Genomic DNA, 15,823 nt, shown 5'->3' with positions numbered 1-15,823 from the left:
TTAAATTTTTTATTTCACTTAGCATTGTTCAGAAGTTTTTAGTGTCTATGTCTCACACAACTTCTGTCAGATTTATTCTTAATAATTTTATACATTTCATGCAATTGGGAATGTTATTTTAGAATTTCAACTTCTGATTCTTCATTAACAGCATATAGATATACAATTGATTTTATATCTTGATTTGTATACTTCAAATTGCTTAACTTATTGACTCTAGTAGTTTCTGGTAATTCTAAAAGATTTTCTTCGTATGACCATGCCATCTGAAAAATGAAGATAATTGTATTTTTCCTTTCCACTCTGAATTCCTTTTATTTTATTTTCTTGTCTTGCTGTACTACCTAAAATTCTATGTTTATTTTAAATAGAAGTGGTGAGACAGCCATTCCCACTATTTTTTCTGATCTTAAGGAAAAATAATTTTGTGTTTCTCCATTTAGCATCATGTTACCTATTCCATATCTTAACCAGAAAGCATTCAAAACTTTACTTAAAGTAGCCACAGGTTAATTAAAGATTGTGGACCTAATCAGATTGAAGATTTCCCTTTGATTCCTGGTCAGTTGAGAGTTTGTACTGTGATCAAATGTTGGATTTTGCTAAATGTTTTTTCTGAATTCATTGAGATGTTAATAGAATTTTTCTTTTTTAATCTGTTAATACCGTGAATTAGGTGATTGACTTACATATTATTGATTGCTATTTTGCAAAAATCTTAAGAACTATTTCATCTATGGCTATCATAAATATTTGTCTGGTTTTGGTATTAACATGATAGTCCTAGTATCATAGAATGACATAGGAAGTATATCTTCCTCTTTAATTATCTGAAACATTTTGTGGAGAATTGCATTATGTCTTCAATAAATGTTTTGTGGAATTCACCAATGAAGCTCTCTAGGACTAATATTTTCTTTCTGAGAAAGTTACTAGCTACAAAATCAATTTGGGGGGTAAATATAGAGTGATTCAAAGGGTAAGTGAAATTCGAGTAGGACAATCACAAAGAAAACCACACAAAGCCATATCAGTGTCAAACTTCTGAAAAATCAAGACAGTGAAACCTCTTGAAAGCAGAAAAAGAAATGATTTTTCACAGTGGATTTCTCATCAGAAACCAGGAAGACCATAAGAATGTGGCACAATTTTAAGTGGATAATGAAAAGTACTATTAACTCATAGGTCTACACCATACACCCTACACCCTTCATGAATATAACAGAAATCGAGAAATGTTCAGGGACCTGGGTGGCTCAGTCAGTAGAGCATGTGACTCATGATCTCAGCTTTGTGAGTTTGAACACTGCATTGGGCATAGAGATAAACAAATAAATAAATAAAGTATATGTTCAGATGAAGCAGAATTAAGAGAATTTGTTGTCTATAAACGTATTTTCAAATAATGGCAAAAGGAAGTTTTCTAATAGGAAGAAAATTATAAAAAAATAAATATTGAAACATTAGGAAGAAAGAAAAAACAATGGAAAGGTAAAAATATGTTTAATTGCAATGATTTTTCTTTTCTTCTTGAGTTTTCAAATTGTGTCAGACAGTTCAAGTAATAATTATAAACATTTATGTAGAGGAAATATTCTAAATTTAACTAAATAACATCTAAATAATTCATGAGCCAAAGAAGAAGTCTTAAGGAAAATGAATACATTGAACTGAATCAAAATTTAAAAAGATAATCAGAATGTGTGGAACATAGATAAAACAATATTGAGAGAGAAATTTAATGCACTAAATGTGTATTAGAAAAGAGGAAAAGTGTCAAATTGATAATCTAAACTTCCACCACAGGTGCCTGCCTGGCTCAGAGGAGTGAGTGACTCTTGATCTCAGGGTCATGAGTTTGAGCCTCATGCTGGGTGTAGAGAATACTTAAATAAAAACTTAAAAAGAAAAAAAAAAAAAGGCATCTTACCTCAAGGACCTAGAAAAATAAGAAAAATAAACCAAAGCAAGCAAAAGGAAAGAAATAAGAAAAAACAAATAGTAATGTAAAGAGCAGAAATAAGTGAAATTGAAAACACAAAAGCAATAAAAAAATTAAAGGAAGAAGAAATCATTCTTTGAAAAGATCAGTTTAACAACTCTAGAAGATTAACAAAAAATAAAGGTACAAATCACCAATACCAATAATGAAATAGGTTATCACTACATCACTATCACATCTTGCAGCTGTTAAAAGTACAGTAAAAGAATGCTACAAACAATTTTGCTCTCATAAATTTGATAGCTTGGCAGAAGTGAACCATTTCCTCAAGAAGCACAAACTAATTCAACTCAATGTGAAATAGAAAATTTGGGTAGAGGATAGACATATAAATATTAAAGAAATTAAATTTGTAATTCCCCCCCCAAATATTTAGACTGAGATGGTTTCACTGCAGAAGTCTACCAGACATTAAAAGAATTAGTTCTAATTTTATACAATCACTTCCAAAAAATAGTAGAGGCAGGTATACTTTCTAAACTATTTTATGAAGTTAGTATTTTTCTGATTTGAAAACCAAAGTAAGGTGGTACAAAAGAGGGTGCCTGAGTGGCTCAGTTGATTAAGTATCTGCTTTTGGCTTGGGTCACGGCCCCCAGGTTCCTGGGATCAAGCCCCACAACAGGCTCCCTACTTGGCAGGGAGCCTGCTTCTCTTTCTCCCTCTGCTACTCCCCCTGAATGTCCTCTCTCTCTGTCAAATAAATGAATAAAATCTTTTTTAAAAAGATGGTACAAAAGAAGAAAAATATAAACTAAAACCTCCCACAAAGATAGATGCCAAAACTCCTAAGAAAAATCAGGGATAGAATTCAGCAATGTAAAGTGAGTTATACAGCATTACCTAGTGGGATTTATTCTATGGACACAAGGCTAGGCAAATATTTGAAAAGCAAAACTATGATTTACCATATTAACAAGATAAAGTAAAAATGTCATATGATCTTATCAATTAATATAGAAAAACATTGACAAATTCAAAACATATCTATGATTAAAACTCTTAGAAAACTTGGACTAGAAGTGCACTTCTCAAATTGATGATGAACACTGACAGAAACACTGCAACAAATATCATACTTAATACTTAATGTTTAAAGATGAATGCTTTTCCCATACAATCAAGAACAAAACAAGTCTATCCCCTCTCGCCATCGCTATTCAACATGGTACTGGAAGTTCTAGCCAACACATGAAATTCAAAAAATGAAATAAAAGGCATACAGATAAAAAAGGAAGAAATAATGTTGTCTCTATTTGCAAATGCTCTGCATGATGTTCTACACATATATTTCTAGGGATATACAGAAAATAAAGCAAAACAAAACTTTTAGAACTAAGAAGTGAGTTCAGCAAGGGCACAAGATAAAAGATCAAGATAAAAAATCAGCTGCATTTTTATATTCTACCAATGAATATGTGGACACTGGAATTAAAAATACAAAACCACCGGAGCACCTGGGTGGCTCAGTGGGTTAAGCCTCTGCCTTCAGCTCAGGTCATGATCCCAGGGTCCTGGAATTGAGCCCTGAATTGGGCTCTCTGCTCAGTGGGAAGCCTGCTTCCCCCCTCTCTCTCTGCCTGCCTCTCTGCTTACTTCTGATCTCAATCTCTCTGTCAAATAAATCAATGAAATCTCAAAAAAAATATACAATACCACTTAAAATTGCTCAAAAAAAGTCTTTTGACCCTAAACAAAACATATATAAATCTTATAAGGTGAAAATTACAAAATGATGAGGAATAATGGAGAGATTTCCAAATAAATGGAGATTTATAATTTTTTCATGGATTGGAAGTTTCAACATAGTGTAAATGTTAATTCTTTTCAAATTGATATATAGTGTAATGCAATTGTTATTAAAATATCAGTAATTTTTTGAAAATATGGACAAGAATTTTATAAATTTATATGGGAGGCAAAGAGACTAAATCAGCTAAAACAATTTTTAAGAGTAAGAATAAAGTGGGAGAAATCAGTTTACTCCATTTTAAGACATATATAACTATAGTAATCAAGACTGTGTGGTAATGGTCAAAAGATAGACACACATACCAATAGAACAGAATAAGGAACTCATAGATACTTCTGAACAAGTATGATAAACTGATTTTTTTTACAAAGATGCAAAAACAACTCAATGGAGGAAGGAAAGTGTTTTTAACAAATGATGCTAGAGCAATCAGATAGCTACGGGCAAAAAAAAAAAAAATCCTCCACCAAAATGTCATAGCTTGGGGGAGGAGTCAAGATGGCAGAGAAGTGGCACGCTGAGACGACATCACGTAGCAGAAGATCAGCTAGATAGCTTATCAAACCATTCCAAACACCTACAAATCCTACAGGAGATTGAAGAGAAGAAGAGCAGCAATTCTAAAAACAGAAAATCAACGAAGTTCTGAAAGGTAGGACTGGTGGAGAAGTGAATCCAAAGCTATGGGAAGATAGACCGCGGGGGAGGTCTGGCTCACAGCAAGCAGCGGAGCAATGGAGCACAAAATCAGAACTTTTAAAAATCTGCTCCACTGAGGGACATCACTCCAGAGGCGAAGCCAGGGTGAAGCCCATGCAGGAACAATGTGGTCTCAGGTCCCGTGGGGTCATGGAAGGATCGGTGGTGTCGGAGTGTCACAGAGATCACAGGTATTAGAGTGGGGAAGCCAGCTACAGAGACAGAGACAAGAGGTGAGCTCTCAACTCGGGGTTACCTTAAATCATGATCCATGGCACAGGCCACTTCTCTGTGAGCAGGGACCCCACAAAATCCGGGGAGACCCCCCCCCCGGAAGAGTGGTAAGGATCTGCTGGGTTTGGAGACTCCAAATGGGGCTGTCTGCCAGAGACAGAGATGCTTGGTCACAGGCTAGGTGAGCTTGGAGCACAGCTGGAGGCCAGGGAGACAGGAGTAATTGAGCCTTTTCTCCAAGGACACACTGAAGAGTGGGGCCTGAGCTCTTGGCTCCTCTGGGCTGGAGATTGGGAGGCTGTTATTTTCATTCCCATCCTCCAGAACTCTACAGAAAGTGTTCAGGGAACAAAAGCTCCTGAAAGTGAACCCGAGCGGGTTACTTAGCCTGGCCCCTGGTAAGAGCAGTGAAGTTTCGCCTCAGGCAAAGACACTTGAGAATCACTACAACAGGCTCCTCCCTCAGAAGATCAGCAAGAAATCCAGCCAAGTTTACTTACCAAGGAGAACAGCAGAATTCCAGAGGAGAAAAAAGCAAAGGATGGAATTCATGGCTTTCTCCCCATGATTCTTATATTCTTGCAAAGTTAATTAATTTTTTTAAATTTTATTTTTTTGTTCTAAAAATTTTTGCTAAATTTTTAAAAAATGTTTACCCTTTCCTCTTTTAACATTTTAAACTAGTCTATCTTAACAATACCCTTCATAAAAAAAAATTCTTTTTGAACCTTCATTATTATATATTTTATCCTTCATTATTACATATTTTATCCTTCATTCTAACTTTTTTTTTTGTATACACATAGGGTTTTCTCTTCTAAAAAAATTTGGGGTACAACTTCTTCTAATAGATCAAAATATACCCTAAATCTAGCACAAGGCTTTGTTCTAGTCTCCAGCCTGAGCAAATCCTCTCCACTTTCTTTTTCCTTATTCTCCCAACCAACTTATCTTATCAACTCCTTTTTTAGAAATTAAAAAAAAAAAGAATTCATCTTTATAGTCTTATTCCATCCCTTCATTGTGTTTACCCTTATATATGTTTTTCATTATTTAAAATTTTGGGAGGTAGTTTCTTCTAAGAGACCAAAATACTCCCAAAATAAAATGGTGACCCTATTCTAGTCACCAGTCTAATATATATATATATATATATATATATATATATTCTTTTTTAATTTTTTTCTTTATTTTTCTTCTTTAAAAATTTTTTTTCTGAACTTTTTTTTACCCCCTTCCCCCACATCCCCCACGATTTGGGTTCTCTTCTGATTTGGTTAAAGCACATTTTCCTGGGGGCTTTGCCACCCTTTTAGTATTTCATTTTCTCCTTCATATATTCTTATCTGGATAAAATGACAAGGCAGAAAAACTCACTGCAAAAAAAAAGAACAAGAGGCAGTACCGAAGGCTAGGGACCTAATCAATATGGACATTGGATATATGTCAAATCAAGAGTTCAGAATGATGAATCTCAAGGTGCTAGCCTGGCTTGAAAAAGGCATAGAAGATATTAGAGAAACTCTGACTGGAGAAATAAAAGACCTTTCTGGAGAAATAAAAGAATTAAAGTCTAACCAAGTTGAAATAAAAAAGCTATTAATGAAGTACAATAAAAAATGGAGGCTCTTACTGCTAGGATAAATGAGGCAAAAGAGAGAATTAGTGATATAGAAGACCAAATGACAGAAAATAAAGATGCTGAGTAAAAGATAGACAAACAACTACTGGACCATGAGGGGAGAATCTGAGAGATAAGTGATACCATAAGATGAAACAACATTAGAATAATTGGGATTCCAGAAGAAGAAGAAGAAAGAGAGGGGAGCAAAAGGTATATTGGAGAGAATTACTGTAGAGAATTTCCCTAATATGGCAAAGGGAACAAGCATCAAAATCCAGGAGGTGCAGAGAACCCCCCTCAAAATCAATGAGAATAGTTCCACACCCTGTCATCTAATAGTAAAATTTGCAAGTCTTAGTGACAAAGAGAAAATCCTTAAAGCAGCCTAGGACAAGAAATCTGTAACATACAATGGTACAAATATTATATTAGCAGCAGACTTATCCACAGAGACCTGGCAGGCTAGAAAGAACTGGCATCATATATTCGGAGCACTAAATAAGAAAAACATACAGCCAAGAATACTATATACAGCGAGGCTATCATTAAAAATACAAGGAGAGATAAAAAGCTTCTAGGACACACAAGAAGTGAAAGAATTTGTAAACACTAAACCATCTCTACAAGAAATATTGTAAGGGGTCCTCTAAGCAAGAGAAAGCTTAAAAGTAGTAGAACAGAAAGGAACAGAGACAATATACAGTAATAGTCACCTTACAGGCAATACAATGGCACTAAATTCATATCTCTCAATAGTTACCCTGAATGTAAATGAGCTACATGCCCCAATCAAAGGCACAAGGTATCAGAATGGATAAAAAACCAAAACCTATCAATATGCTGTCTACAAGAAACTCATTTTAGACCCAAAGACATCTCCAGATTTAAAGTGAGGGGGTGGAAAGCAATTTATCATGCTGGGGTGACAATCCTTATATCAGATCAATTAGATTTTAAGCCAAAGAATATAATAAGAGATGAGGAAGGACACTATATCATACTCAAAGGGACTGTCCAACAAGAAGATCTAACAATTTTAAATATCTATGTCCCTAACATGGGAGCATACAACTATATAAACCAATTAATAACAAAATCAAAGAAACACTTCGACAATAATACAATAATAGTAGGGGATTTAACATTTCCCTCACTGAAATGGACAGATCATCCAAGCAAAAGATCAACAAGGAAAGAAAGGCCTTAAATGACACACTGGACCAGATGGACATCACAGATATATTCAGAACATTTCATCCCAAAGCAACAGAATACACATTCTTCTCTAGTGCACATGGAATATTCTCCAGAATAGACCACATCCTGGGTCACAAATCAGGTCTCAACTGGTATCAAAAGATTGGGATCATTCCCTGCATATATTCAGACCACAGTGCTCTGAAGCTAGAACTCAATCACAAGAGAAAATTTGGAAAGAACCCAAATACATGGAGGTTAAAGAGCATCCTACTAAAGAATGAATGGGTCAACCAGGAAATTAAAGAAGAATTGAAAAAAAATCATGGAAACAAATGATAATGAAAACACAACTGTTCAAATTCTTCGGGATGTAGCAAAGGTGGTCCTGAGAGAAATCATATAGGAATAGAAGCCTTTCTCGAGAAACAAGAAAGGTCTCAAATATACAACCTAATCCTACACCTAAAAAAGCTGGAGAAGGAATAAGAAATATAGCCTAAACCCAGCAGGAGAAAATAAATAATAAAGATCAGAGCAGAAACCAATGAAAAAGAAACAAACAAACCAAAAACCCAATAGAACACATCAACCAAACTAGGAGCTGGTTCTTTGAGAGAATTAATAAGACTGATAAACCCCTGGCCAGACTTATCAAAAAGAAAAGAGAAAGGACCCAAATAAATAAAATAATGAATGAAAGAGAAATGACAACTAACACCAAAGAAATACAAACAATTATAAGAACATATTATGAGCAACTCTATGCCAACAAATTTGACAATCTGGAAGATATGGATGCATTCCTAGAGACATATAAACTACCAAACTGAACCATGAAGAAATAGAAAGCCTGAACAGACCCATAACCAGTAAGGGGATTGAAACAGTCATCAAAAATCTCCGAACAAACAAGAGCCCAGGGCCAGACTGCTTCCCAGGGGAATTCTTCCAAACATTTAAAGAAGAATTAATACCTATTCTCCTGGAGCTGTTCCAAAAAACAGAAACGGAAGGAAAACTTCCAAACTCATTTTATGAGGCCAGTATAACCTTGATCCCAAAACCAGACAAGGAGCCCATCAAAAAAGAGAATTACAGACCAATATCCTTGATGAACACAGATGTGAAAATTCTCACCAAAATACTAGTCAATAGGATTCAACAGTACATTAAAAGGATTATTCACCACGACCCAGTGGGATTTATTCCAGGACTCCAAGGTTGGTTCAGTATCCACAAATCAATCAATGTGATACAATACATTAATAAAAGAAAGAACAAGAACCATATAATACTCTCAGTAGATGCTGAAAAAGCATTTGACAAAGTACAACATCCTTTCCTGATCAAAACTCTGCGAAGTGTAGGGATAGAGGGTACATACTTCAATATCATCAAAGCCATCTATGAAAAACCCACTGAAAATATCATTCTCAATGGAGAAAAACTGAGAGCTTTTCCACTAAGCTCAGGAACAAAGCAGGGATATCCATTATCACCACTGTTTTCAACATGGTACTAGAAGTCCTAGACTCAGCAATCAGAAAATAAAAATAAATTAAAGACATCCAAATCAGCAAAGAAGAAGACAAAACTATCACTCTTTGCAGATGATATGATACTATATGTGGAAAACCCAAAAGACTCCACTCCAAATCTGCTAGAACTTGTACAGCAATTCAGTGAAGTGTCAGGATATAAAATCAATGCACAGAAATCAGTTGCATTTCTTTATACCAACAACAAGACAGAAGAAAGAGAAATTAAGGAGTCCATCCCATTTACACAACCTTAAGATATCTAGGAATAAGCCTAACCAAAGAGGCAAAGAATTTATACTCAGAAAACTATAAAGTACTCATGGAAAAAATTGAGGAAGACACAAAGAAATGGAAAAGTGTTCCATGCTCATGGATTGGAAGAACAAATATTTTGAAAATGTCTATGCTACCTAAAGCAATGTATACATTTAATGCAATCCCTATCAAAATCCCATCCATTTTTTTCAAAGAAATGGAACAAATAATCCTAAAATTTACATGGAACCAGAAAAGACCTCAAATAGCCAGAGGAATGTTGAAAAAGAAAGTCATAGTTGGTGACATCACAATTTCAGACTTCAAGCTCTATTACAAATCTGTCATCATCAAGGCAGTATGGTACTGACACAAAAACAGACACATAGATCAATGGAACAGAATAGAAAGCCCAGAAATAGACCCTCAACTCAATGTTCAACTAATCTTCAACAAAGCAGGAAAGAATGTCCAGTGGAAAAAAAGACAGTCTCTTCAACCAATGGTGTTGGGAAAATTGGACAGCCACGTGCAGAAAAATAAATCTGGACCATTTCCTTACACCACACACGAAAATAGACTCAAAATGGAGGAAGGACCTCAATGTGAGAAAGGAATTGATCAAAATCCTTGAGGAGAACACAGGAAGCAGCCTCTTTGACCTCAGCCGCAGCAACTTCTTCCTAGGAACATCACCAAAGGCAGGGGAAACAAGGGCAAAAATGAACTATTAGGACTTTATCAAGATCAAAAGCTTTTGCACAGCAAAGGAAACAGTTAACAAAATCAAAAGACACCTGAGAATGGGAGAAGATATTAGCAAACAACATATCAGATAAAGGGCTAGTATCCAAAATCTATAAATAACTTATCAAACTCAACACCCAAAGAACAAATAATCCAATCAAGAAATGTGGAGGGGACATGAACAGACATTTCTGCTAAGAAGACATCCAGATGTCCAACAGACACATGAAAAATGTGCTCTGCTTCACTCGGCATCAGGGAAATACAAATGAAAACCACAATGAGATACCACCTCACACCAGTCAGAATGGCTAAAATTAACAAGTCAGGAAATGACAGATGCTGGCGAGGATGTGGAGAAAGGGCAGCCCTCTACATTGTTGGTGGGAATGCAAGCTGGTGCAACCACTCTGGAAAACAGCATGGAGATTCCTCAAAAAGTTGAAAATAGAGCTACCCTATGACCCATCAATTGCGCTACTGGGTATTTACCCTAAAGATACAAACATAGTGATCCAAAGGAGCACATGCACCCAAATGTTTATAGCAACAATGTCCACAATAGCCAAACTATGGAAAGAACCTAGATGTCCATCAACAGATGAATGGATAAAGAAGATGTGATATATATACACAATGGAATACTATGCAGCCATCAAAAGAAATGAAATCTTGTCATTTGTGACGACGTGGATGGAACTAGAGGATATGCTTAGCGAAATAAGTCAATTGGAGAAAGACAACTATCATATGATCTCCCTGATATGAGGAAGTGGAGATGCAATGTGGGGGGTTTGAGGGGTAGGAAAAGAATAAATGAAAGAAGATGGGATCTGGAGGGAAACAAACCATAAGAGATTCTTAATCTCACAAAACAAACTGAAGGTCGCTGGGGGAGGGAGATAGGGACAGAGTGGTGGTGTTATAGACACTGGGGAGTGTATGTGCTATGGTGAGTGCTGTGAAGTGTGTAAACCTGGCGATTCACAGACGATTAATTATAGATTAATAAATTATAGATTAATAAAAATATTTTTAAAAATATTTTAAAAAATATTTTTAAAAAATTTAAAATGTCATAGCATATAAAATTTAATTCAAAATGGATCATCAGTTTAACTGTAAAACACAGAACTATAAAATGTTTCAAAGATTATACAGAATATAATCTTTAGGACCTAAGACCTAGTAGAATCTTAGGTGTTGCTACCCAAAACATGATTCCTGGATAAAAAGAAATTCAACAAGTTAGACTTCATCAAGATTAAGAACTTTTCTCTTCAACAGATCCTAGTACAATGACAAAAAGACAAGCTATAGACATAGAAAATATGTATAAATCTCATAAGGAAAATGACTCATATTTGAGTATAGAAAGAATTATCCTAACTCACCATTAAAAAAAGAAACAAATAAAAAATAATACAATTATAAAATGGACAAAATACATGAAGAAACATTTTGCTGGAGAAAATATACAGATGTTCAGCATCAGTAGCTACTAGTGAATTGGAAATTAAGACCATAATGAGTTATCACTTCACATACATTAGAATAGCTAAAAGAAAAAAATAATAGTGACAATATCAAATGCTGATGAGGTTGATGAGGTTGTAGAGAAACTCAATTTCTCATGCTTGTTGGGGATGTAAAATGTTACAGCTGCTCTTGAAAATATTAGGACAACTTCTTCAAAACTACATACATTTAATGAGCACTAGGTGATGTAGGGAATTGTTGAATTATTATATTGTAAAACTGAAATTAATATAACACTGTATGTTAACTCTACTGGAATTTAAAATCTAAAAAAAGGGGGGAGCTCTTGGGTGGCTCAGTGGGTTAAAGCCTCTGCCTTCGGCTCAGGTCATGATCCCGGGGTGCTGGCATCAAGCTCTGCATCGGGCTCTCTGTTTGATGAAAGACAGGAGCCTGTTTTTCCTCTTTCTCTGCCTGCCTCTCTTGCCTACTTTTGATTTCTGTCTGTCAAATAAATAAATAAAATCTTTAAAAAAATAAAATAAAATCTAAAAAAAATAGCAAGATTGATAACTGTCTCCCCCAACAAAAAACGACCCAACTTACATTTACCATACATTCCAGCAATTACCCTCCTGAGCATTTATCACAGAGAAATGAAAATTTATGTGCACACAAAACTTGTCTATGATTGTTTATATCAGTTTTATTTATAATAACCTCAAACTGGAAAAAACTAAAATGTCTCCCAAAAGTCAAATCCCTTTCAAAGTATATCTATCCTGTAGAATACTACTTAGCAACAAAAAGGCATGAATTATTACTATATGTGAAAATCTGGATGGATCTCAAAAGCATTATGCTAACTTTAAAGAGTCAAATCCAAAGGTTACAAATTCTATGATTCCATTTATATAATATTTGCAAATGAAAAATTATAGAAATGGAAAGTAGATCAGTCCTTTTTAAGGTTAGAGATCATGATGAATACAGGGTAAATGTTGACTATAAAAGGGTAGCCAGAAGGAGATCTTGGAGGTGATGAAATACTTCTGTATCTTGATTAAAGTGGTGGTTACATGAATCTATATGCATAATAAAGTGAAAAAAGCATACCCAAACAATGTACCAATGTCAGTTTCCTGGTTTACATTGTAGTATAGTTTTGTAAGATGTAACCTTTGAGGAAATTAGGTAAATGAGACATGGAATCACACTGTACTATCTTTGAACCTTTTTGTGACTCCATAATTATTTGAAAATACAAACTTTCTTAAACATAATAATAGAGCAGCCAAAATGCAACAGCAGAGTACACAGAACTTATACCAGAAATTCCTGAATTGCCGGGCCCTGGACAGTGTAGGACCTCTTTTTAATATAGTATTATTCTGAGGTACAGGAAATATAACAAACTTTCACAACATGCAAAAAAATAGAAACTTAGCCAAAATGGCAAGATAGACAATACTCCCCATAAGGAAGGGTAGGAAAATATCCCAGCCAGGGACTTGCTGAAAACATATATAACAATATATCTCAACAAGAATTTAGATCAACAGTCTTAACACTACTAGTTGGACTTGAAAAAAGAATAGAAGACAATAGAGAAACCCTGACCCTGCAGAGATAAAAGAGCTGAAAGCTAGTCAGGCTGAAATTAAAAAAATGCTGTAACTGAGATGCAAACAGACTGGATACAGTCACGATGAGGATTGAAGAAGCAGAGAAGACAACAGGTGATATAAAAAAGAAAATTATGGAAAACAATGAAGCTGAAAAGAAGAGGAAAAGAAAACTAATAGAACATGAATATAGATGTAAGGAACTCAGTGATTCCATAAACCAAAATAATAGCCATGCCATAGGAATCCCAGAAGAAGAGGAGTAGAAAAAAGTGACAGAAAGTTTATTTGCATAAATTATAGCTCAGAATTTCCCTAATCTGGGGAGGAAAAGAGGCATTCAATCCAAGAGGCACAGAGAACCTCCCTCAAAATCATTAAAAATAGGTCAATACCATGATATATCATAGTAAAGTTGCAAAATACAAAGATAAAGAGAGAATTCTGAAAGCAACTAGGGAAAAAAAGTTCCTTAAACAACAAAGGTAGAAATATAAGGCTAACAGCTCACCTGTTCACAGAGACCTGGCAGGCTGGGAAGGAGTGGCATGATATCTTCAATGTGCTAAATGGGAAAAATATGCAGCCAAGAATACTTTATCCAGCAAGGCTGTCATGCAGAATAGAAGGAAAGATAAAGAGTTTCCAAGACAAGCAAAAACTAAAGGAGTTTGTGAACACTAAAGTAGCTCTTCAAGAAATAGTAAAGGGAGTCCTTCAAGAAGGAAAGAGATACCAAAAGTAGCAAAGACTACAAAGGAACAGAGACAATCTACAGGAACAGCAATTTTATAGGTAATACAATGACACTAAATTCATATGTAATTACTCTGAATGTAAACAGATTAAATGCTCCAATCAAAAGACACAGGGTATCAGAATGGATTAAAAAAAACCCAAGACCCATCAATGTGCTGCTTACAAGAGACTCCTTTTAGAACTAAAGACACCTCCAGAGTGAAAATGAGGGGATAGAGAACCACTTATCATGCTAATGAACATCAAAAGAAAGCTGGAGTAGCCATACTTATATCAGATAAACCAGATTTTAAAACAAAGACTGTAAAAAAGAGATGAGAAGGACACTGTATCATACAAGAAGATCAAATAACTGTAAATATTTATGCCCCAACTTAGGAGAAGCCAAATATATAAAACAATTAATAACAAACTTAATGAAATTCATTGATTAATACAATAATAGTAGGGGACTTTAACACCCCACTCACAGCAATGGACAGATTATTTAAGCAGGAGATCAAAAAGGAAACAAGGGCTTTAAATGACTCACTGGATCAGATGGGCTTAACAGATACATTCAGAGCATTTAATCCTAAAACAGCAGACTATATATATATTTTTGGAGTGTACAAGGAACAGAATAGATCAAATAATGGGTCACAAATCAGATCTCAACCAGTACAAAAAGACTGAGATCATACCATTCATATTTTGAGACCAAGGGTTATGAAACTTGAAGTCAACCACAAGAAAAAGTTTGGAAGGACCACAAATACATGGAGGTTAAAGGGCATCCTACTAAAGAATGAATGGGTTAACCATGAAATTAAAGAAGAATTTTAAAAAATACATAGAAGCAAATGAAAATGAGAACACAACAGTCTTAAACCTTTGGGATGTGGCAAAGGTGGTCCTAAAAGGGAAGTATATAGTCACACAGGCCTTCCTCAAGAAGCAAGAAAAATCTCAAATACACAATCTAACCTTATTCCTAAAGGATCTGGAAAAATAAGAGCAAATAAAGCATAAATCCAGCAGGAGAAGGGAAATCATAAAGATTAGAGCGGAAATCAATGGAATAGAAACCATAGAATAGATCAATGAAACAAGGAGCGCTTTCTTTGAAAGAATTAACAAAATTGATAAACCCCTGGCCAGACTTTTCAAAACGAAAAATGACCCAAGTAGATAAAATTATGAATAAAAGAGGAGAGATCATGACCAACACTGAAGAAATACAAATAATTGTAAGAACATATTATGAGTGTTGTTGAACACTACATAAAAAACTAATGATGTTCTATATGCTGGATAACTGAACACAATAAAAATAAATAAATAAGAAAAATAAAAATATTAGGATCAAGATATGAATTCTCGACAAACAACAAAAAAAAGAAAGAATATATTATGAGCAGCTATATGCCAACAAATTAGACAATCTGGAAGAAATGGATGCCTTCCTAGAAACATATGAACTACCAAAACTGAAACAGGAAGAATAAACCTTTATCCAGCAACGAGATTGAGTCAATAATCAAAAATCTCCCAATAAACAAGAGTCCAGAGCTGATGGCTGCCCAGGGAATTATACCAAACATTTAAGAAGAATTAGTACCTATTCTCCTGAAAATGTTCCAAAAATAGAAATGGAAGGAAAACTTTCAAGCTCATTCTATGAGGCCAGAATTACCTTGATCCTAAAACCCCACTAAAAAGGAGAATTACAGACCAATATTCCTGTTGGACATGGATGCAAAAATTCTCAAGGATTTATTCCTGGGCTGCAAGAGTGGTTCAATACCCATAGATCAATCAACATGATACATCACATTAATAAAATAAAGAATAAGAACCACATGATCCTCTCAATAGATGCAGAAAAAGCATTTGATAAAATACACTATCCTTTCCTAATAAAAA

This window comes from Mustela lutreola, chromosome 6 (genome assembly GCF_030435805.1).
Source record: "Mustela lutreola isolate mMusLut2 chromosome 6, mMusLut2.pri, whole genome shotgun sequence".
Taxonomy (NCBI): domain Eukaryota; kingdom Metazoa; phylum Chordata; class Mammalia; order Carnivora; family Mustelidae; genus Mustela; species Mustela lutreola.
This window is presented reverse-complemented; position numbering follows the sequence as displayed.